Raw genomic sequence first — 26,159 nt, 5'->3', positions numbered from 1 at the left:
TATTTAATTTTTAATGATTTATATAGTAAAATAACATTACAAAAAAAAACGCGAATTACCGGGACCGCAAAAACTGAACCGCGATGGAGCGGGGGATTACTGTATCCCATCCTCTAGGTCGTTTATGAATAAACTAAATAGGATTGGTCCCAGGACAGATCCTTGGGGGACCCCACTTTCCACACCAGACCATTCAGAGTGCTCCCTACTTATCACCACCCTCTGGACTCATCCCTGAAGCCAGCTTTTAATCCAGGTACTCACTCTATGGTCCATATCTACATAGCTTAGTTTGTACAGTAAAAATTTGTAGGGAACTGTATCAAATGCAAAATCCAGATACACCACATCCACAGTCCTTCCCTTATCTAAATGGCAGCTCACTTCTTCATAGAAGGTTAATAGATTGGTCTGGCAAGAGAGATTTTTCATGAATCCATGCTGATTACTACTAATGACACCATTATCATTACTAAAGTCTTGTATATAGTCCCTTATCATCCCCTTCAATATCTTATAGACTACTGATGTTAGGCTAACCAGCCTGTAGTTCCCTGGGATATATATTGGCCCTTTTTTAAAATATTGGAAACACATTGGCTTTTTCCAATCAGCTAGTACCATTCCCATTAGTAGACTATCCATAAAAATCAGGAACAATGGTCTGGCTATCACCTGGCTGAGATCCTTAAGGACCCTCGGGTGTAAGCCATCTGGTCCCAGTGACTTATTTATGTTAAGTTTTTCAAGTCTATGTCTTAGTCTGTCTTCTGTTAACCATGAAGGTGCTTCCTGTGACGTTATTAACTTTAGCGTTACAAGCTGGGTTAATGTAGCCCCCCAATTCCTTTGTGAAGACCGAGGAGAAGAATTTATTTAGCGCCTTTGCCTTCTTCTGTCCTCTGTGACCAGATTCCCTTTGTCGTCTTTTATGGGGCCAATGTGTTCTGGCCTAACTTTCTTACTATTTATATACTTAAAAGAATTTCTTGGGGGTTTTTTTACTCTCTTCCGCTATGTGCCTTTTGTGTTCTATTTTAGCCACCCTAATTTCGCTCTTACATTTCTTATTGCATTCTTTGTAATTTTGGTATGCTGCCAATTACCCTCCTCAGCCTTGTATTTTTTGAAGGCCTTCTCTTTAGTTTTTATATGCATTTTTACGTTGGAGTTTAGACTTTCTGTGCAATAGGGCCCTTAAATTCTTACAATGAAAATGTTACCAACATTGCCACAGCTTTTCTTAAAACATCATGTAAAAAAGGTATCTTTTGTAAGATTTGGGCATGGGTTGTTGTATACCATGCTCAAGTTTATTGTTATTGTTATGGTGTTTTGAAATGTAATGGTGTTTTTGTTTTGTTTTTTCTCTTCTCTTTTTCTCTTTTTCTTGTTGGAAAAAACTAATAAAAATTACTGAAATATAAAAAAGAAAAAAAAAAAAAGGTATCTTGAAACTTGATTGCAGTAAAAGTACTGAAATGTTTTTGATTGTGGGATGGAAATACTATTACAAACTCTCTCTAGGGTGCACAATTTAGAATTTACACTATAACTTTGTTATATTTTGTCATTCACACATTAGAAAACAATACATAGGTGTTTTTTTTTTCCCAGTTTTTTTTGGAAAGAGTTGGTCTTCGCTAGGGAAATCATACAAGATTTTATCTTTCAGAAGCAAATTCCATTTTCAAGCTATCCATTTTAATAAGAAGTTTAAAATAAAACGCCACAATTTAGTCCCTAGTAGACCCTTACAAATGGGAACTGTATATGCATATTTAATACCCAGCGCTCAGACAGTAACATTAATTATTATTAATTAAAACTGTTGAAGATGTCACAAATAAGGAGAGCTCTTTTGATAAACCAGTCTCTGTTCTGTCAAACAAAAATGCTTGGAAAAGTGAAAATAAAAGGGATGTTTTTATTAAATGCCATTACTTTTGCAGCAAGAATCAATCTTTTCCCTTAATATGATTTAATAACTACGAATAGCAGAAAGACTTACTGGCAGGAAATTGAAAATGCATGTTTAACTGTTCACTTCAAAGGAAAGCCTACATTTATCCAAAATTAAATCTCCTCTATTTTCTCTCTGCTCGGCCTCTTCTCCTATCTCAGTCTGTTCAATACAACATAGCAAACACACTTAGAATAAATTATTCATACTGTTCTGCTTTTTACAAACATCAGAGGCTTTACTGCCTCTTTCACCAAACAGGATTTGAAGCCTTATAAAATCAGCAACAAATGGATTAAAGCAAGGGGTACTTTGTTTTTTAACTACTGTAGTAATAACATACTAATTGGGCAGAATGTTAAGTATAGAGTCTGTTTTAGATATGAATGTAAATAATAGCTAAGCAAGGGTTTCAAATGTTCATTATATACAGATGTTCCTCTGGTTATGTAACAACTCAGCAACAAATTGACTTACAGATTGCTGTCATCTAGTATTAATAACCCCTAAATAATCAATAGTACTGGATGACAGCATGCAAGCTTATACTTGCTTTTCAACAACCGCATGTGTGTAATCTGCTGATCCTTACAGTTATGCAACTGGTGTCCTAATTAATTAAAAGCTGTAGAGACAACTGACTTATGTAATGTATTAGAGAGAGGTCTAAAGTAAGTTGAGGACTATCTGTGCAGCTGAGTTGTCCAATTTATAAGTGGCAGTGATCCTCCACACTGCACTATCAATTCACAAAATCACTCCAGCCGATACGTTATTTAAGATGTAGAAGAGTGTGTGTGTGTGTGTGTGTGCGCCCTTACCAGCCAGTGCCCAGCCATTAGTAAAGTGACATAACATATTTTTAGTATTTATTACTGTATTAGTGTCACTGGTTCCCGCAAAGTGTCAAAAGTGTCAGTTAGTGTCCGATTGTCTGCTGCAATATCTTAGTCCTGCTATAAGTCACTAATTGCCCCCATTACTAGTATAAAAAATAAAATAAAAATTCCAATATATATCCCATAGTTTATAGACGCTATAACGTTCATGTAAACCAATTATTATACACTTATTGGGATTTTTTACCAAAAAACATGTAGCTGAATACATATTGGCCTAAATTTATGAAGAAATTTAATTTTTTACATTTTTTATTAGATATGTTTTATAGCAGAAAATAAAAGAATATTGTTTTTTTTATTTGTTTTTTTTTTTTTTTTTGGTTTATAGCACAAAAGTAAAAATGCAGTGGTGATCAAAAACCACCAAAATAAATCTCTATTTGTGGGGGAAAAAAATGACATACATAATTACATAGTTAGTCAGGTTGAAAAAAGACACAAGTAAATCTGGTTCAACCAAAAAAAAAAAAAAAAAAAAACAGTATTGAAAACCCAACCATACAATCCCATATACTCAATCCTATACCCGCAGTTGATCCAGACATACAGTTTGTTTGGGTACAGCGTTGCATGACAGCACAATTGTCAGTTAACGTAAGTAACGTAAAGTTAAGTAACGCAGTGCCATATCGCAACAAGCAACCTCATCATGAAGAGAGGTAAATCTTCGGGAAGTCAAGTGGTTAATATGACTTAAAGGCACTGGAGAAGCAATTTTGTTTTTTTCTCGACAAGTTTACAATCATTCCTAGGCACAATGTTCTACAGTGAACATAAGCTAGTTATTCCTTATAATGTCCCAGAGAACCATACTGTACAATACCATCACAGCATATTTACTTGACTGGTTTGTAACATGATCTTACCACATTTAAATACACCTTTTTTTTAAATTTTTCCAAGATATTTAGGATAATAGGGACTGTAAAAAATGATCATAATATATAAAGATTACATTTTAATGTTTGCATGTGCCAAAGAACATCTTCATGTTACAGCAGAGTTTAAGAATATCTGGAGATTGTGTATGTCTAAAAATTCTGTTTGGAAAGTTAGAGCCCATTCACACTAGCGCGACTTGTGAGGCGACTTGTGTCGCCCCAAGTCGCCCCAGGTCGCTTGACATAAAAAAAGCAATGTTAATCAATCAGTGCCATCTTAATTGGCACTACTGAAGTCGCTCCGACTTCAGAAAAGGGTCCTGTACTACTTTGAGGTGACTTGTGATCCGACTTGTCCCATATACTTCAATGGGAGTCACCTCCTTATCTTAATTGAAGCGACTTGTGATCCAACTTTCCATAAAAATGGTATTGAACAAGAAAAAAAAAATTTTTCTTATAATTTTTATTAAAACATGAATATGTCTTCTCTCCACCTGGCTGTTTTTCTTGCAGGCATTTATCGGGCATTTTTGGAGGCAGGCATGACTTTTTTTGGATTAGTGTCTGGGGGGTCTAAAAAGTGTACCTGTAAAGTTTCAGCTCTGTAGCATGTCCAGAACCCCAAAAAAATATAATTTTTCTTATAATTATTAATACAGCAGTGTGGCGGCTTCTCTACACCTGGCCGTTTTTCTTGCAGGCATTTATCGGGCATTTTTGGAGGCAGGCATGACTTTTTTTGGATTTAGTGTCTGGGGGGTCCAAAAAGTGTCCCTGTGAAGTTTCAGCTCTGTAGCATGTCCAGAACCAGAAAAAAAAAACATTTTTTTTTCAAAAAAGTTTTCAAAAAAGTCATGCCTGCCTCCAAAAATGCCCGATAAATGCCTGCAAGAAAAAATGCAAGGTGTAGAGAAGCCGCCACACTGCTGTATTAATAATTATAAGAAAAATGATATTTTTGTTGGGGTTCTGGACATGCTACAGAGCTGAAACTTCACAGGTACACTTTTTAGACCCCCCAGACACTAAAGACATGCCTGCCTCCAAAGACGCCCAAAAAATGCCCGATAAATGCCAGCAAAAAAAAAAAGGAAAGGGAAATTAGGTCACAACACATCATATTCTGATTGGCCAAATACAAAGTCCTACAAAGTCGTCTCGCGTAAAATAATTAACAAGTCGCGCTGAAGTCGCGCCGAAGTCACGCTGAAGTCGCGCTAAAAGTCACGCTAGAAGTCGCCCCTTATGAGGCGACTTTAGTGGTCACGGCAGTGTGAACTGGCTCTAAGAGTGTTTTTTAATGCTTATACTAACAGATATCTGGTGCACCCCATGTATAAGATATGCCTTTTTTTAAATTCAGGTAAATGCAATGGTGAAGCGTGGGGGCAGGGCCGGGACAAGATCATCCAGTGCCCAGGGCAAATATGCCAAACTGCGCTCCCCCCTTACCTTAAGGTTAGGGACAGGGCGCCCCCATCCCTGAAATAACCCATTGCACTCAGGGCAGCTGCCCCTCCTGCCCACCCCTTGTCCCGGCCCTGCGTGGGGGGGCCCAGCTGGTGCGGTCACCCTAGGTGCAACATTTAGAGGGGCGCAGACCGCACTTAACCTCTTCAGCCCCGGAAGGTTTACCCCCCTTCCCTTCATGACCAAACCATTTTTTGCAATATGGCACTGCGTTATTTTAACCGAAAATTGCGAGGTCGCGCACTGCTGTATCAAAATAAAATGTATGTCCTTTTTTTTACCACAAATAGAGCTTTCTTTTGGTGGTATTTGATCACCTCTGTGCTTTTTATTTTTTGCGCTATAAACAAAAAATGTCTAACAATTTAAAAAAACAAAACAATATTTTTTACTTTATATTACAAAACATACCCATTAAAAAAATGTAAAAAATCAAATGTATTCATCAATTTAGGCCAATATGAATTCTGCTACATGTTTTTGGTAAGGGAAATCCCAATAAGTGTTTATTTACTAGTTTGCGCAAAAGCTATATCGTCTACAAACTATGGGATATTTTTATCAATATTTATGGAGTTTTTATTTATTTGTTATTATTTTTACTAGTAATGGCAGCGATCAGTGATTTTTAGCAGGACTGCCACATTGCGGCAGACAAATCTGACACTTTTGACACTTTTGCTTAGCAGGAACACAAGATCTCAATCTTCGCCTCTCACAGAACAGCAATCTGCCTTGTTTACATAGGAAGACCGCCGTTCTGCCTCTCCTGAGAAAGATCGCCGGCTGCCGGGATTGGCTTCCGCTGTGATTGGACACAGCCAATGGGACTCCGGCGGCATGCAGGTGCGTGTGCCCCAGACCCAGTGAATATGTAATCACATACAGGTACATGATTTCGCACAGGAGAGTTTTGCCCTACCACAGTTTATCTGTGTGGGGGGGGGGGGGGTCCGGAGGAGGTTAAGCCGTTCATCCCCACCTGTCCTTCAGCACAGAGCCAATCCAGACAACCCAAGCCTCTCCCTGACACAGTGCAGCAACAGGGTCACCAGCACCCTGACAACGAAAGTCCCACCCTCGGCCGAGAGCCGGCTGGACAGAACGGCTGGTGGACAGGGTTCACTTGTGACACTTGGTGTCAGGATTGGCTAGAGCTGTTGTCATTTGGGGTGAGAACGATCATGCTTCTTCCGGCCATGGAGCCGGCCAATACCGGGCCATGGCTGGGCTATTCACTACTGTAAACAAGTGTGAAGTCATGCTGGGACTGTACCTGTAACCTGTGAATAAGCAGCAATTACCCCAGAAATGTCTTCACACAGTTCCCACCGTGCTTCCTGCCAGTCCCAAGTGTGTATACTGAGCAGTTTTACAATAAAGCCTTACGTGCCTCCTCCAGACACAGAGAATGGAGGAGTTCAGATTCTAGTCAGGTCTTTTTTGCTGTCTGTGACACAATCAGGGAGATGTCCTCTCATGTCCTGTCCCTGTGACAACCTTTCCTATGTAGAAAAAGGAAGGCAGCAAGAAGTTTAACCCATCCTCGCTTTACCCAAGTTCGTTTTTATCTGTTTAAACCTTTCACCTCATTTCCTGGCCTGACATGAATTGTGGTGACCTCGGAACAAAGTTCGACAACAGATCACTTACCAGGTGATGACAATGGCATAGCGTGGGGGGGGGGGCAGCCAGGGCAGAGGGTGTGATCAGAGTAGGGGGGTATCTGGGGGTTAGATCAGGGTGAGGCTATCTAAAAGTAGCCCTGGGCGCTGACAACCCACGCTTGTCCCAAACCCAATACCAGCTCTGATTAAAAGTTTCAGCACAGGTGCATGCAGAGGGACTGTTTTTGTATTTGCTTGCTACAATGGAACTTTTGGAGCAGCAAAAACAGATGACAGTATGACTAGCTGCATTCAAAGAAATGCAGAATAGCTCAAGCACTGCCTTAGAATGGTCATCCACACTATACAATTATAGAAAATGTAATTTTCAGCAGACTTATGATCAAAACATACTCCAAATAAAAGTAATTTATCCTTGGAAATGTGCGGAACTCTCTCCCTGACTGCTCATCCAGGGTGGCACTATGTTCTTTTTGTCACATATGTTGCACTCTGAGAATCAATTTAATGACCCTTCTGTTGTACATCCCACCTATATAAGCTTAACTTCAATGAAGTTGGATTTAAACAACAATTTGAAGAATGGCATCAGTGGTAACAGAAATGTTAATATTCATAAGCTCAAATTAATTTCATTTCACCACACTGCTCTTTTAGAAAAACATTAATCCATGTGCTTCTGTCAAATAAGTCATTATAAATAAACATTAAACCTACATGAAGTCCAATTTAATAGATTCAACACAACCCAGAATCATAAAATGACAATTTAGGAATGTTTAATGCTATAGCTAACTGGAGAAATGCAACATACGCTAGTATATCACTCATGAAAAGAAAGGTGCCCAAGGAAAATTAAGCTGTTAACCTTTAAAATTGAAAAATGTATCAACATTATTTCTTTTTAATTAAGGGTTTTGGAATTGTTACTGACTTTTAAAGTTTGGTATTAGTAATATAAGTTCTGCTTTTCTAGGTTGAGCATTGAATAAATTGAAAATCAATATGGGCCATGTATAGAAAAGAAAAATATTCACTATTGTGCCTTATACCTGAAAATATAAATTGTATTACAGTATCTGTCTGAAGCCTATAGGTTACATAATATTGGCAGCATATGTACAGCTCAAACTTTTTTTAGTTTTAAACAGAGTAGGGAAAGGTTAAAATCCTATGAGGTTATTTTTACTGCCTCTACCTTCTACGTTGTTCACTTCCTGTTCTACAGACACAACAGGAAGTGAGAGGAAATCTCTCTAAACTGAACAGAATTCCCATCTTAGAGAGTTGTCAAAGAAACAGGTATCCCAAATGAAGGCTTTTCCCTTCCTTCTCGCTCTGGTGACAGTATTAAAATGTTGGATTTACTGTCTCTATCTATCTAAGGAATAAGCATCACCAAGAGAAATAGAGGGTTGAATCTCTCCAGTGGGAAAACAGATAGCAAATGTAACTTGATAGGAAGTCCAACAATTCCCACCAAAATGTAAAAAAATCCCTAACCTACACTTTAAAGCCAGGAATAATAATTGCATTGAAACACCTGACCTATAACTCATGCTAAGTTTTAGGATTTGTTAACAGTTTACATTTCTATGGATCATGCCAAGAATTCTGTGGGGTTTTTTTTACTGCTACCTTATGCAGTATAGGAATGTTTGACAGCGTTTTCCAAGGATTCCTTGCAAGTCCATTAAACCTTCCTTTTAACATTTTGTAACAGCCATTCTGTAATGATTGCATCATCAGTTCTTATACAGTATAAGGACACGTGTTGTAATTTCATAATAACACTGAGCAAGCTTTGTTTTCATTCTTTCTTTTTTAGCACCTTGCATAACTGTCGGAACAAGACCAATGCCTTTTGTCAAAACATGTTTTCTTTACAGATCATCAATTAAAATTTAACTTTGCATTTCTAAAAATTATCTATCTATCTATCTATCTATCTATCTATCTATCTATCTATCTATCTATCTATCTATCTATCTATCTATCTATCTATCTATCTATCTATCTATCTATCTATCTATCTATCTATCTATCTATCTATCTATCTTACACTATATTACCAAAACCTGCCTTTACACGCACATGAACTTTAACGGCAATCCCAGTATTAGTCTGATTAGTTCGTAGGCTTCAATATTAGGTTGGCCCACCCTTTTCAGCTATAATAAAAGCTTCAACTCTTCTGGGAAGGCTGCCCACAAGGTTTAGGAGTATGTCTACCAGAATGTTTGACCATTCTTCCAGAAGCGCCTTTGTGAGGTCAGGCACAGAAGGGAACTCTTAAGGCATCAGCATAGCAAGACATTGTGGACAATTTTATGGTCCGAACTTTGTGGGACAGTTTGGGGATGGCCCCTTCCTGTTCCAACATGACTGCGCACCAGTGCACAAAGCAAGGTCCATAAATACGTTAACATCTCCATAGACATCCTTCCCAGAAGAGTTGAAGCTAATATAGCTGAAAAGGGTGGGCCAACTCAATATTGAACCCTACGGACTAAGACTGGGATGCCATTAAAGTTCATGTGCATGTAAAGGCAGGTGTCCCAATATTTTTTGTAATATAGTGTATATATTATGTAAAATCATACTTTTTTATATTACCCAGAAGCTTTCCACTGGTTTCCACTGTTAATGATATAATTGTATTTATAAGAGACTAAATGTAATTGCAATGGGACCTAAAACACAAGGACATATTGCTGTCTAGTAATGTAATGTTTAAAGTAGTATAATATCTAGCAATGTACATGCACATTAATCACAATGAACAACGTTCACTGACCTGCTGACATGTCTACCCCGCCCCCAACCATACTAGATCCTTATTTTAAATAAGGGTCTGGTGTGGATGATTGGTAACAATCCACTTTGTTTACAAACAGAAGAAAGCCAGTGGTGAAATGTAATTTAGTGGCTAGGAATTGAAAGCAAAGTTCCCAGCCCCCCCCCCCCCCACCAAAAAATTAAAATTCAGCAACTATAAATACTGTAGCTCCTGACTTATAAAGGAGTCATAAAGTCATTATTAAGATATTGTTATGTTATTAAGATAGAAAACCTTCTGGGTGTAGAAGCCTCCCCAGCACCCCCTTCTACTTACCTGAGGTCCTTTTCTGTCCAGCGATGTCCACAAATCCCTCAGCCGCTAGGGATTCTCCCTCCTGATTGGCTGGGACACAGCCGCAGCGCCATTGGGGCCCACAACTATGAATCAGTCAGTTAGCCAATCAAGAGAGGAAGGGGACGTGCCGAACGGCAGCTCCATGTCTAAATGGACACACAGAGCTGCAGCTCGGCTCGGGTGCCCCCATAGCAAGTTGCTTGCTGTGGGGGCACTTGATAGGAGGGAAGGGCCAGGAGCAGCAACAAGGGAACTGAGAAGAGGAGGTTCCAGGCTGCCCTGTGCAAAACCAACTGCACAGAGGAGGTAAGTATAACATGTTTGTTATTTTTTTTAAAAAACAAGACTTTACAAAAACTTTAATAATAGGACTCTTACATGTCCAGGGATCCCGCGGTGTCTTCACCCCAGCTGATTTTTCAATCGGCTCTCAGGTTTTGCAGCTTACAGCTTCACAGCTGGTTCCCTACTGTGCATTCGCGAAGCATGCTTCACTTTGTAAATGGCACGGCGGCAAGGGGAAGGAGGAGGGGACCAAAATTCTGAGTGATTTTGCCGTGGCCAAGTCACCTGGAAGAGGTAGCGGGTACCTGTAAAAATCAGGTACCTGCCTCCCCCCCCCCCCCCCGTAAGGTGCCAAATGGGGCAGCGGAGGGGGGGAGGAAGCAAGCAAGCGGAGCGTCCCCTTTTGGGTGGAGCTCCTTAAATGTTATTTTTTTCTATTTAAATGTCACTTTGGTGCATCTTACAGCTATGACACTTCACAGATGGCATTGAGGCATCCCTCAGTAAGTTATTTTTAAAAAAATGTGCTTCTCTATTAAAACAGCTGCTTCCTGTTGAACAGTATTGAAAAATATATATTTTTTTTACCTTGGTACATGTTCCTTCAGATAGAGCCCAATAAGACCAAGGTTGTGGGGAAAAGGCCATTGTCCTCATCAACATTTGGACAAGGTGCTTTACTAGGAGGGTTGGCCCAAACAAGGTAACCCTCCATATAGAAGAAATGGAACTGGATGGCAGCACTCCGAACAGCGAACTGTAGCAAAACAACAGGGTACAGCTAACACGTTTCACACCTCAACTGGTGCTTAATCAACATAATTAATGATTCGTCGTTTTTTCACTTTGAATAAAGGTGTTTGCATTGGAGTGCTGCCATCCAGTTCCATTGTTTCTTTGTGTTCCTATTGCAATCAGAGCCGGCACCCAATCCATTTTCAGAGGCAGCTGAGTAACAAAGGAGGTGTTTCTTTTCTGAAGCAGTACTCTATTCGTGTTAAGGTAACCCTCCATGTTGAGGGCATGTGGCCTGGTATGGTTTAGAAGGGGTGCCCATACTCACCCCTTCCTCTCTCCTGACCAGCCAAGCTGCATATTTGTACAGGGATCCTGTATGGTACTTGGGGGGCACAACATGTTTTTCACGTTTATTTTAGGAGGATCCCAACACAATGGTCTTGTACGGAATTTTTTGGGTCCCTGTTGACATCCTCGTCAAAAATAAGGGTCTGGCATGTATTTTTAGGGGGAACCCCATGCGTTTTTTTTTTGTTTTTTTTTAGGGTTCCCCATTACCATCTACAACAGACCCTCTTCTAGGATAAGATCGATGAAGGCGATATCCTGCTGTTTTATTTACAATCATAAGTACTCTGGGAGCACTCTGGTATCACTGGGAGCTGTCACTTACCAGCACTGCATTTTAAACAGATTTTTTTTCTTTGTCGATTTTTCTGCAGTAGGTTGTATGCATTGCACAGATGTCCCACAAAAGCTGAGCAGGCAGGTTAAGGGCATACCCCAGGCATGGTATTTAAAATAATTTATCATATTTAATGTATGACTATGCATGAATTATGATGAATTTGTGCAAGAAAATTACACTGGCCATAGAAAGTTCTTCCTAGAGCTTAAAATACAGTGCGTACAAATTCTAAAGTCCTACCATATTTTGGCGCAATGCATCAAAATGCCCCATTAAAGCATAAATCCACTTTTGTTAAAAAAAAAAAAAACATTCCCCTCTGGGTGATCTATGTACATTGCAGGAATTTTATCAAACTTTGTAGCAGAGTCCTACCTTTTGTTATTCTGAAGAAAACCCTGTGTGTTTGTCTGTATCCTTGTATGTAAGTGGCAGGGCTCTAATGAGGAAAGCTGCTGGGCCTGCATCCCTTTAGACGTGTTCCTAATGGAAGTATCCCACTAAATATGACATTTTTGTTGCAGGGGATGCCTTAAATCTGACTTGTATCTTAGTAAAGACTTTTGGGAAAATTGGTGAGCCAATCACACAAACAGGAAATGATGTTTCTGAGGGGCTTTCTGTACACATTCTGTATACAGACAGCCTCTAGGAAGCCATATTGCATTGCATTTTTAGAAAATTACAGAGCTGCAGATTGAAAAGGAAAGGTTAATTTTAATAGCATTCAATTATAATATGACTTGTGTCGCAATTGTATACGCTATATTATTTTTTCTTTATTTGCCATTTATTTTCCCCACAAAAATGGTTCCAAAACCTTACATGTTTTTTACATCAATTATATCTATTAGTTACATGAAGCAATCATTTATCATTCTTTTAAAAATAATATGCCTGTAATCATATATCACTAACCATTATAAGCTAGACTATCAGCGATTGCTGCTATTTTGTATCTGAGATTTCATCCGGCAGAGTGAGCTCCTGGGTCCACATGAACAAGGTTTCAGGACTACATGTCCCATTATGCTTTGCACTAATGTGCATGTCCTCCTCTTCACTTTTATAGCAGTTGACACAAGGATGAGCAGACTCCTTTCTGCTCCCTCCTCCCAGGCCCGCCCATTCCCCACCTCTCAGTCACAATGTCAATTACAAAGCACAGGAGGCGGAGTTGCAGTGTCCTCCAATCTGAGTGCCTGTGCATTCAGCGACAGGTAGCATTAGGACACCAGTATGTAGTCATAAGCTTGGGAGCAGGCAGGCACAGGTGTCCCCATTGGAATATCACTGGATAGGGGACACTGATGAGAAGAGATCAACAGAAGTGGCTCAAATAAAGAAAGAAAAGTAATATAAAGGAACATCTGTGAAACAACAGGTTGCCCTTATTGCTTAAGGCTATTGATAAAGAAAATACATTTAAAATAAAATATGAGAGTTTAATATCACTTTAATGCCAGTCTGAAGGTTAATATTTACTGAGACATTTGGCTTACAATTTATTTTGAACACTGGGCGCCACTTGGCATCTGCTGTGGTTATATATGGAGTCTATAGCTTATGATTTTTCATCAAAAAAGGATGCTTTCTACTTTCTTCATTTATTTTTTTTATGGTAATATTAACGACACAAACTCTGCAGCTAACCCTAAACTAAGGACCAGCCACTTCCATTTATCTGGAATGAAGTGCACTAAACCATGAGTGCTGTCAGCAGCGTTGTGATTAGGGATTCCTGTCACTTTCTTCAATGTTAGATTGCTGTCCTGTCAATCATGCAGAATAATTTGTCGCTGTAATGGTTTTGAGTTCCAATCTTCCAAGTTGTGCAAAAAAGCATGTTCAGCAGGGCAGCAAAATTAGTGACATTTCCAAAGTGCACTCGTAGTTTATTATGGAAAGTTAGGAACAACTTCAAAACAAGATAACCAGGAGCTGAGGTGTCAGAAAATCATGTTTTCTTATTTATTACAGGAAACTAATAATGATGCTCTCATTTATTCAACTGACTTAACAGAATTAAGGCAAATAAAGTATAATAATCAGTGATATATAATTATTACTAACAGAAAAGTACTAATCCACATAATTAGTGCATGCAGTGTCATGATTGAACAATTAAAATAAAAGAACAACCTCAGGGAACAATCAAATTAAAAAAGGCTAGCAAGGGAACATTGCAGTTTAAGTTGTCTCCGCTTACATCAACCATGGTTTTAAAAATCTACTGGAGCCAGATTCAGAATATATGGTGTGAAGCCTCTTGTCACATGACTCTGTGCTGTGATAAACACTCTTTTGGAGGTCACTGGAGGGTGAGCACCTGTATGGCAGACTGGTACAATCTGCAAGCCTAATAATCCAGGGATTAAAGGTTGTGTATACAGGAAGAAGTTCAGTCTTCTGTTACCAGGCGCTGATAAGGCAGTACAGCTGGACCTGTTGAATCAGGCCTGGCCCCATCAGTTTAACAGGAGGGTCTGGACAGCTTTACAGTTCATTTCTACAAAAATAAAAAATAGGGCTTTCTAAACTACACCCCAACTCCTATTTGATTAGGGGGTGTATAATTACATTTTCCTGGATCCCATTGGGTCAACAGAGGGGCCCAGGAGGTGACAGCAGGGAGGGACTCTTTCTTCATTTTCAGGGTTGAAGTATATCACCTTCGATAACGTCATCTCTGACGAAACGCGTCAGCTCACGGCATACTGACATCACCCTCATCAGCGTCTAGGAGTACGGGCGAGTGGAGCCGTCCGGCCGGTGGCTAAATTCCTTTCCCTTGCTGTGTTTCCTCGTATGATTGTAAGTGCGATTCTCTCTTTTATTTATTAAATCGTGGGTTTTACGCTATTGGCGCTCCCTCCTTTTATTTCATGTGTACATCTACATGGTATCCCGAGCCTCCGGAGCTACAAGAGTCCTCCATCCCAGTAGTTGATATTTTCTGCTCATCACATATCAATATCCGGTAAGGTTGTGTAGGACTTATGGTTTTGCAGTCAGAGCACGTTTGGGATTCCTTATTGCATATGGGCACTTTTGATTTCACTATCTGGTAAGCTGCAGTCTTGTTGGTGGAGGGATTCTCTCATTTAACACACATCTGCTTTTTAATCCTCACTTCTGGTAAGGAGTACCTACTAGATTTGTTGGTGGAGGTTCATTTTTTCACTCCATTTATTCATTTATTTATATATTTTTGGCACTGTGGTGTCTCACAATTGGAGATAGTGCTATTTGTATCTTCTTCTATACCCCATTATTGTCTTTTTGGTTTTACGCTATGGCGTTTTCATTTTTATCCCACATATAAACACCATTGAGGGGGATTGTCTTGGACCACGAGATCACCTTGGAGTGTCCCTTTGAAAGCGTCAGGACCTGTGTTTCCATTTGGCACATATTTTTTTGGTTTCCGGTAAGCCTCCCATTCATTTGGATATCCCGCAAGTCACCTGTCAATATTGGTTTATGGACTCTATGGACACTTAAATCTGATATAATTTGAACATTGTCCGATCATTTCTAGCGCAACTTTTTAATATTATTTGATGTATATCATTCTACCCCGCTTTTTGCAATTAGTCCCAGCCGGCCTGGCTGGCAGAGTGATTTTATGATTCTCTGCTCAGCTCCCATCCTCAGTTGTCGAGACTGATGTGAGGTGATAGGGGGCAGACTGGGAGCAGCAGGAGGACTGTGTGGTTGCATTGCATATATATCTGGATAGAAGTTATCTGGATAGAAGTTCTATTATATAACACACAGCACAGCATGTTATGAAAATTACATTCTGCATTACAATAATTACACAGGCAGCACAGTCAGCAGGTGCTCTATGATGGCTCACAGTGGGGGAGATTCACTGAAACTGGTGCACTCAAAATCTGCTGCATGGTAGTCATGGGGCCCCATCAGGTAGTCTGTACTGTGCCCTATGATTTCTAACAGGGCCCCTGGTTACCATCCTGTCAAACGTCTGTATGAAGCTCTGACCCGGAACCTTCAATCGTGGCCAAGGCTTGAATAAATAAGTCAAAATACTATACAGGCTGGCAAGGAGGAGGAGCATTGTGGGGCAGGAAAGAGTTTCTTGGCAACTAAGGGTGGCTGGTGTAAGGAAAAAAAAATCTAACAGTCATATGTCTGTGTAATTGTAGCAATGCTTCTGTCACTCTGAAAACATGCAAACATATAGCTTGTAATGCTCAGCAAGATACCCATTCTGAAATGTCAACAGTGAAGTGTGAAGTCCATATGGTACATTGGAAAAGTGAGAAAAAGAAATGAAGTTTGGATACATAGGTTTGGATTGCTACCATAGGTTTACAGGGGATCTAGTGTGTCCAAATGTGCGGTCCCGGCAGATTAAAGTCGAAATTTGTCAGAATTAATCTTTTGTAACCATAATGTTCTGCCTGACATTTTTTACTTAGGTCAGCTGGCTTATATGGGTCAATATGAGGGGCCTGGATATGTGCCAGCCCCCTCATTAAAAAAGGTTGGTTTCCAGCAGTCATTTGTCAGTGTGTGTTGGAGTAAGGAGATCTGTCAGTCTGGACATTGTTATTCTGTGCTATACCTGGCTAAAGTATTGTAGATTGCAAAGTCCCTAGTGCCCATACTCTATATTTTTCTATTAAGGATTGCAGTGTGGTGGGCTACATTGTCTTGTGTATGCCCTGTGTTCAGAGATAGCCTTTTTTAGGACTATCTTTTTGTGTGTCAGCAACAACAGTAGTTTCAGTGTAGTTGCTGTGAGCTGCACCACCTAGAAGCAGGACATGTCTGTCATTTATATCACAGCCAGAGCATACACTGGATCTTGTACAGTATGCACTAAAACTTCCTGCTTGCTCTACAGCCAGTGTGTTGTCTGAGAGGGCCTTCAGTAGAGCTGCACGATTCTGGCCAAAATGAGAATCGCGATTTTTTAGCTTGGAATAAAGATCACGATTCTCTCACGATTGTCTGTGTAACAAAAAAAAATTGGGATAACTTTACTGTTATGTTTTTTTTTTATTCATTAAAGTCTATTAATTGCGTTTGAAAGACTGCTGCGCAAATACAGTGTGACATAAATTATTACAACAATCGCCATTTTATTCTGTAGGGTCTCTGCTAAAAAAATATATAAAATGTTTGGGGGTTCTAAGTACTTTTCTAGCAAAAAAAAAATGATTTTAACTTGCAAGCAACAAGTGTCAGAAAAAGGTCTAGTTTTTAAGAGGTTAAACTTCCTTTCTCCCTGGCAGAAGGAAGGAAAAGATACAATGTAATCATTTTTGTTTATAGTTACTGGGAGACTTAATGTTGATAGGCCTTTGCTGGGAGGCTTTTTTTTTTTTCCACAGCTGTTCTCTCTGCTATGCAGCTATGCAAAGAATCGAGCATATGTCAGGTTTAGATCGTCAGGGGGGGTGAATCGAGATCGCGATTTTCATACGATTAATCGTGCAGCTCTAGCCTTCAGTGAAGCAAAAGGTTTTGCTACAGAGAGGCAAATTACCTGCCCCTTGACAGTGTGGACCAGTTCACTTTTATTAAAATGAACCAGTTTTTAATGACCAGTGACTAAAAACCCCCACTGCTAAGGCTACAGACAAAACTTGTAATTGTTACCAGTTCCTGCTACCCCTCCTGGTCTCTTCTGGTGCTTCCTCACTGTAAAGGTGCCACACGCTGCCTCTGCCATTGCCATTTAACTAAGCTGGTTACACACCATACTGCTTATTCATGTGTTCGCCTATTGTCCCGATGATAGCCAATTTCTACCAAACATTTGTCTGAAGTATATACTTTGAATACTTTGACAATAATTGGGGATACGAGAAAGGGAGGAAGATCAAGGCATGTGGAATTGTGGTTTTAAAATGTTTTAGTGCACTCTGTTTTGACATTTTAATAAACTTTTAGGACAATGCAATGTGGTACTAAGAAAACATGAAGCTCACACACTGTACTATTTAACTGTTTTGCCACTGGGCTACCTGTATGAAGTTGAGGGCTTTAGCTTTATTGTTTTAAGTATAAACTTTCTTATAACTTTTAGATATGTTGTGGCTACAACTTTCAGCAGTCAATTCAAGCTAAATACTGCTTGATAAAAAAAAATATTCCAGCCAAAAATATAAAAAAAAAATATTATAAGTTGTCTATCAGAAGAGGTAATTATCTGAATGATCAGACAGGGAGTAAATGTAGCTTGCAATTTACTAAACAGGTATAAAGTTACAGGAAACTATGCAGGTTAGAGTTCATTCACACTAGATGTGCTGACATGTAACTAGTGTTGAGCGAACACGGACTGTATTATTCGTGTTCGTACCGAATAATTGGATTTTTTGTACCCGAACACGGACACGGACACTTTACTGTATGTTCGGGTAAAAATCCGTGTTCGGTCGTTTTATTTCCGGGTTTTGCATGCTTTGGCGCTCTTTTCATGGCGGGCTTTCAACAGCCAATCAACAATCGTTTAACTGGTGTGCCTTAAGCCATCCCAGCCATGCCTGCAAATGTCTCAGTAGCTGTGATTGGCCGTCTGAAGCATGTGACCAAGTCTTTATAAGTTCGAGGCAGCCGCAGCGGCGTCATTATGCTGCTTAGATTCAGGGACAGAGCACACATCAACGTGCTGGCTGCTGATTAGGGAAAGATAGGCAGGAAAAAACCATTTGTGTCCGGATAGAATTGAGGGACAGGTCGGAGTGTTTAGGCAGGGCGAGTTGTAGGCATTTTAGGGATAGAGTCTGCTGAATTATATAGGGTCAGTGTCTTCTACAAACTACAATCGATATTGCTGTGTGGGGGGTGGGGTGAATCTGCACTCAATCCTGATCTACGATCTCTTCTCAATCCTGTTAGGGACAGAGTCTGCTGAATTTTAGGGAAACTGTGTTCTACAAACTACAATCGATATTGCTGTGTGGGGGGTGGGGTGAATCTGCACTCAATCCTGATCTACGATCTCTTCTCAATCCTGTTAGGGACAGAGTCTGCTGAATTTTAGGGAAACTGTGTTCTACAAACTACAATCGATATTGCTGTGTGGGGGGTGGGGTGAATCTGCACTCAATCCTGATCTACGATCTCTTCTCAATCCTGTTAGGGACAAAGTCTGCTGAATTTTAGGGAAACTGTGTTCTACAAACTACAATCGATATTGCTGTGTGGTGTGGGATTGGAGATAGGCAGGTGTCAGTGATCCACATCCATTTTTCTGTGTGTGAGCTGCAGTGAACACAATCTTTTTGGGCTGCAGTGAACACAATCTTTTTGGGCTGCAGTGAACACAATCTTTTTGGGCTGCAGTGAACACAATCTTTTTGGGCTGCAGTGAACACAATCTTTTTGGGCTGCAGTGAACACAATCTTTTTGGGGTGCAGTGAACAAAATCTTTTTGGGGTGCAGTGAACACAATCCTTTTTGGTGTGCAGTGAACACAATCTTTGTGGGGTGCAGTGAACAAAATCCTTTGTGGGGTGCAGTGAACACAATCTTTTTGGGGTGCAGTGAACAAAATCCTTTTTGGGGTGCAGTGAACAACATCCTTTTTGGGGTGCAGTGAACACAATCTTTTTGGGGTGCAGTGAACAAAATCCTTTGTGGGGTGCAGTGAACACAATCTTTTTGGGGTGCAGTGAACACAATCTTTTTGGGGTGGAGTGAACAACATCCTTTTTGGGGTGCAGTGAACAAAATCCTTTTTGGGGTGCAGTGAACAAAATCATTTTTGGGGTGCAGTGAACACAATCTTTTTGGGGTGCAGTGAACACAATCTTTGTGGGGTGCAGTGAACACAATCTTTTTGGGGTGGAGTGAACAACATCCTTTTTGGGGTGCAGTGAACAACATCCTTTTTGGGGTGCAGTGAACACAATCTTTTTGGGGTGCAGTGAACACAATCTTTGTGGGGTACAGTGAACAGAATCTTTGTGGGGTGCAGTGAACACAATCTTTGGGGGGTACAGTGAACACAATCTTTGTGAGGTGCAGTGAACACAATCTTTGTGGGGTGCAGTGAACACAATCATTGTGGGGTGCAGTGAACTCAATCTTTGTGGGGTACAGTGAACACAATCTCATACTGAAGGTTTGAGGGTGCTGCCTGTTCCATACTCCCCCTACTCCTCATCTAGCCTTTTAGGGGTACAAACAATAGTAATTGGGGCCTAGTGTGGTTGTGTACGTGTGATATACATACACTTTTTTGGGATCATATTTTCTATTCCGCTATTTAATCAAAAACCTCTGGGGATCAGTTAAATTGGGGGATAGTCTGTGTTGGTACGTGTGAGAGAGATCCACCTTTCCAAGTTGTTGGGGTTCATCTCATACTTCTGAAGGTTTGAGGGTGCTGCCTGTTCCATACTCCCCCTACTCCTAGCCTTTTAGGGGTACAAACAATAGTAATTGGGGCCTAGTGTGGTTGTGTACGTGTGATATACATACACTTTTTTGGGATCATATTTTCTATTCCGCTATTTAATCAAAAACCTCTGGGGATCAGTTAAATTGGGGGATAGTCTGTGTTGGTACGTGTGAGAGAGATCCACCTTTCCAAGTTGTTGGGGTTCATCTCATACTTCTGAAGGTTTGAGGGTGCTGCCTGTTCCATACTCCCCCCTACTCCTAGCCTTTTAGGGGTACAAACAATAGTAATTGGGGCCTAGTGTGGTTGTGTACGTGTGATATACATACACTTTTTTGGGATCATATTTTCTATTCCGCTATTTAATCAAAAACCTCTGGGGATCAGTTAAATTGGGGGATAGTCTGTGTTGGTACGTGTGAGAGAGATCCACCTTTCCAAGTTGTTGGGGTTCATCTCATACTTCTGAAGGTTTGAGGGTGCTGCCTGTTCCATACTCCCCCCTACTCCTAGCCTTTTAGGGGTACAAACAATAGTAATTGGGGCCTAGTGTGGTTGTGTACGTGTGATATACATACACTTTTTTGGGATCATATTTTCTATTCCGCTATTTAATCAAAAACCTTTGGGGATCAGTTAAATTGGGGGATAGTCTGTGTTGGTACGTGTGAGAGAGATCCACCTTTCCAAGTTGTTGGGGTTCATCTCATACTTCTGAAGGTTTGAGGGTGCTGCCTGTTCCATACTCCCCCTACTCCTAGCCTTTTAGGGGTACAAACAATAGTAATTGGGGCCTAGTGTGGTTGTGTACGTGTGATATACATACACTTTTTTGGGATCATATTTTCTATTCCGCTATTTAATCAAAAACCTCTGGGGATCAGTTAAATTGGGGGATAGTCTGTGTTGGTACGTGTGAGAGAGATCCACCTTTCCAAGTTGTTGGGGTTCATCTCATACTTCTGAAGGTTTGAGGGTGCTGCCTGTTCCATACTCCCCCTACTCCTAGCCTTTTAGGGGTACAAACAATAGTAATTGGGGCCTAGTGTGGTTGTGTACGTGTGATATACATACACTTTTTTGGGATCATATTTTCTATTCCGCTATTTAATCAAAAACCTCTGGGGATCAGTTAAATTGGGGGATAGTCTGTGTTGGTACGTGTGAGAGAGATCCACCTTTCCAAGTTGTTGGGGTTCATCTCATACTTCTGAAGGTTTGAGGGTGCTGCCTGTTCCATACTCCCCCCTACTCCTAGCCTTTTAGGGGTACAAACAATAGTAATTGGGGCCTAGTGTGGTTGTGTACGTGTGATATACATACACTTTTTTGGGATCATATTTTCTATTCCGCTATTTAATCAAAAACCTCTGGGGATCAGTTAAATTGGGGGATAGTCTGTGTTGGTACGTGTGAGAGAGATCCACCTTTCCAAGTTGTTGGGGTTCATCTCATACTTCTGAAGGTTTGAGGGTGCTGCCTGTTCCATACTCCCCCCTACTCCTAGCCTTTTAGGGGTACAAACAATAGTAATTGGGGCCTAGTGTGGTTGTGTACGTGTGATATACATACACTTTTTTGGGATCATATTTTCTATTCCGCTATTTAATCAAAAACCTTTGGGGATCAGTTAAATTGGGGGATAGTCTGTGTTGGTACGTGTGAGAGAGATCCACCTTTCCAAGTTGTTGGGGTTCATCTCATACTTCTGAAGGTTTGAGGGTGCTGCCTGTTCCATACTCCCCCCTACTCCTAGCCTTTTAGGGGTACAAACAATAGTAATTGGGGCCTAGTGTGGTTGTGTACGTGTGATATACATACACTTTTTTGGGATCATATTTTCTATTCCGCTATTTAATCAAAAACCTCTGGGGATCAGTTAAATTGGGGGATAGTCTGTGTTGGTACGTGTGAGAGAGATCCACCTTTCCAAGTTGTTGGGGTTCATCTCATACTTCTGAAGGTTTGAGGGTGCTGCCTGTTCCATACTCCCCCTACTCCTAGCCTTTTAGGGGTACAAACAATAGTAATTGGGGCCTAGTGTGGTTGTGTACGTGTGATATACATACACTTTTTTGGGATCATATTTTCTATTCCGCTATTTAATCAAAAACCTTTGGGGATCAGTTAAATTGGGGGATAGTCTGTGTTGGTACGTGTGAGAGAGATCCACCTTTCCAAGTTGTTGGGGTTCATCTCATACTTCTGAAGGTTTGAGGGTGCTGCCTGTTCCATACTCCCCCTACTCCTAGCCTTTTAGGGGTACAAACAATAGTAATTGGGGCCTAGTGTGGTTGTGTACGTGTGATATACATACACTTTTTTGGGATCATATTTTCTATTCCGCTATTTAATCAAAAACCTCTGGGGATCAGTTAAATTGGGGGATAGTCTGTGTTGGTACGTGTGAGAGAGATCCACCTTTCCAAGTTGTTGGGGTTCATCTCATACTTCTGAAGGTTTGAGGGTGCTGCCTGTTCCATACTCCCCCTACTCCTAGCCTTTTAGGGGTACAAACAATAGTAATTGGGGCCTAGTGTGGTTGTGTACGTGTGATATACATACACTTTTTTGGGATCATATTTTCTATTCCGCTATTTAATCAAAAACCTTTGGGGATCAGTTAAATTGGGGGATAGTCTGTGTTGGTACGTGTGAGAGAGATCCACCTTTCCAAGTTGTTGGGGTTCATCTCATACTTCTGAAGGTTTGAGGGTGCTGCCTGTTCCATACTCCCCCCTACTCCTAGCCTTTTAGGGGTACAAACAATAGTAATTGGGGCCTAGTGTGGTTGTGTACGTGTGATATACATACACTTTTTTGGGATCATATTTTCTATTCCGCTATTTAATCAAAAACCTCTGGGGATCAGTTAAATTGGGGGATAGTCTGTGTTGGTACGTGTGAGAGAGATCCACCTTTCCAAGTTGTTGGGGTTCATCTCATACTTCTGAAGGTTTGAGGGTGCTGCCTGTTCCATACTCCCCCCTACTCCTAGCCTTTTAGGGGTACAAACAATAGTAATTGGGGCCTAGTGTGGTTGTGTACGTGTGATATACATACACTTTTTTGGGATCATATTTTCTATTCCGCTATTTAATCAAAAACCTTTGGGAATCAGTTAAATTGGGGGATAGTCTGTGTTGGTACGTGTGAGAGAGATCCACCTTTCCAAGTTGTTGGGGTTCATCTCATACTTCTGAAGGTTTGAGGGTGCTGCCTGTTCCATACTCCCCCCTACTCCTAGCCTTTTAGGGGTACAAACAATAGTAATTGGGGCCTAGTGTGGTTGTGTACGTGTGATATACATACACTTTTTTGGGATCATATTTTCTATTCCGCTATTTAATCAAAAACCTCTGGGGATCAGTTAAATTGGGGGATAGTCTGTGTTGGTACGTGTGAGAGAGATCCACCTTTCCAAGTTGTTGGGGTTCATCTCATACTTCTGAAGGTTTGAGGGTGCTGCCTGTTCCATACTCCCCCTACTCCTAGCCTTTTAGGGGTACAAACAATAGTAATTGGGGCCTAGTGTGGTTGTGTACGTGTGATATACATACACTTTTTTGGGATCATATTTTCTATTCCGCTATTTAATCAAAAACCTCTGGGGATCAGTTAAATTGGGGGATAGTCTGTGTTGGTACGTGTGAGAGAGATCCACCTTTCCAAGTTGTTGGGGTTCATCTCATACTTCTGAAGGTTTGAGGGTGCTGCCTGTTCCATACTCCCCCTACTCCTAGCCTTTTAGGGGTACAAACAATAGTAATTGGGGCCTAGTGTGGTTGTGTACGTGTGATATACATACACTTTTTTGGGATCATATTTTCTATTCCGCTATTTAATCAAAAACCTCTGGGGATCAGTTAAATTGGGGGATAGTCTGTGTTGGTACGTGTGAGAGAGATCCACCTTTCCAAGTTGTTGGGGTTCATCTCATACTTCTGAAGGTTTGAGGGTGCTGCCTGTTCCATACTCCCCCCTACTCCTAGCCTTTTAGGGGTACAAACAATAGTAATTGGGGCCTAGTGTGGTTGTGTACGTGTGATATACATACACTTTTTTGGGATCATATTTTCTATTCCGCTATTTAATCAAAAACCTCTGGGGATCAGTTAAATTGGGGGATAGTCTGTGTTGGTACGTGTGAGAGAGATCCACCTTTCCAAGTTGTTGGGGTTCATCTCATACTTCTGAAGGTTTGAGGGTGCTGCCTGTTCCATACTCCCCCCTACTCCTAGCCTTTTAGGGGTACAAACAATAGTAATTGGGGCCTAGTGTGGTTGTGTACGTGTGATATACATACACTTTTTTGGGATCATATTTTCTATTCCGCTATTTAATCAAAAACCTTTGGGGATCAGTTAAATTGGGGGATAGTCTGTGTTGGTACGTGTGAGAGAGATCCACCTTTCCAAGTTGTTGGGGTTCATCTCATACTTCTGAAGGTTTGAGGGTGCTGCCTGTTCCATACTCCCCCTACTCCTAGCCTTTTAGGGGTACAAACAATAGTAATTGGGGCCTAGTGTGGTTGTGTACGTGTGATATACATACACTTTTTTGGGATCATATTTTCTATTCCGCTATTTAATCAAAAACCTCTGGGGATCAGTTAAATTGGGGGATAGTCTGTGTTGGTACGTGTGAGAGAGATCCACCTTTCCAAGTTGTTGGGGTTCATCTCATACTTCTGAAGGTTTGAGGGTGCTGCCTGTTCCATACTCCCCCTACTCCTAGCCTTTTAGGGGTACAAACAATAGTAATTGGGGCCTAGTGTGGTTGTGTACGTGTGATATACATACACTTTTTTGGGATCATATTTTCTATTCCGCTATTTAATCAAAAACCTCTGGGGATCAGTTAAATTGGGGGATAGTCTGTGTTGGTACGTGTGAGAGAGATCCACCTTTCCAAGTTGTTGGGGTTCATCTCATACTTCTGAAGGTTTGAGGGTGCTGCCTGTTCCATACTCCCCCCTACTCCTAGCCTTTTAGGGGTACAAACAATAGTAATTGGGGCCTAGTGTGGTTGTGTACGTGTGATATACATACACTTTTTTGGGATCATATTTTCTATTCCGCTATTTAATCAAAAACCTCTGGGGATCAGTTAAATTGGGGGATAGTCTGTGTTGGTACGTGTGAGAGAGATCCACCTTTCCAAGTTGTTGGGGTTCATCTCATACTTCTGAAGGTTTGAGGGTGCTGCCTGTTCCATACTCCCCCTACTCCTCATCTAGCCTTTTAGGGGTACAAACAATAGTAATTGGGGCCTAGTGTGGTTGTGTACGTGCGAGATACATACACTTTTTTTGATCATATTTCCTATTCCGCTATTCAATAAAAACCTTTGAGGATCAATTGAATTGCGGGATAGTCTGTGTCGGTACGTGTGAGAGAGATCCACCTTTCCAAGTTGTTGGGGTTCATCTCATACTTCTGAAGGTTTGAGGGTGCTGCCTGTTCCATACCCCCCCTACTCCTCATCTAGCCTTTTAGGGGTACAAACAATAGTAATTGGGGCCTAGTGTGGTTGTGTACGTGCGAGATACATACACTTTTTTTGATCATATTTCCTATTCCGCTATTCAATAAAAACCTTTGAGGATCAATTGAATTGCGGGATAGTCTGTGTCGGTACGTGTGAGAGAGATCCACCTTTCCAAGTTGTTGGGGTTCATCTCATACTTCTGAAGGTTTGAGGGTGCTGCCTGTTCCATACCCCCCCTACTCCTCATCTAGCCTTTTAGGGGTACAAACAATAGTAATTGGGGCCTAGTGTGGTTGTGTACGTGCGAGATACATACACTTTTTTTGATCATATTTCCTATTCCGCTATTCAATAAAAACCTTTGGGGATCAATTAAATTGCGGGATAGTCTGTGTCGGTACGTGTGAGATCCACCTTTCCAAGTTTTTGGGGTTCATCTCATACTTCTGAAGCTTTGAGGGTGCTGCCTGTTCCATACTCCTCCTCCTCCTCATCCATCCTTTTAGGTGTACAAACAATAGTAATTGGGGCCTAGTGTGCTTCTGTACGTGTGAGATACATACACATTTTTTGATCATATTTCCTATT

Source organism: Pelophylax lessonae (assembly GCF_965119305.1).
Source record: "Pelophylax lessonae genome assembly, chromosome: 1".
NCBI lineage: Eukaryota > Metazoa > Chordata > Amphibia > Anura > Ranidae > Pelophylax > Pelophylax lessonae.
This window is presented reverse-complemented; position numbering follows the sequence as displayed.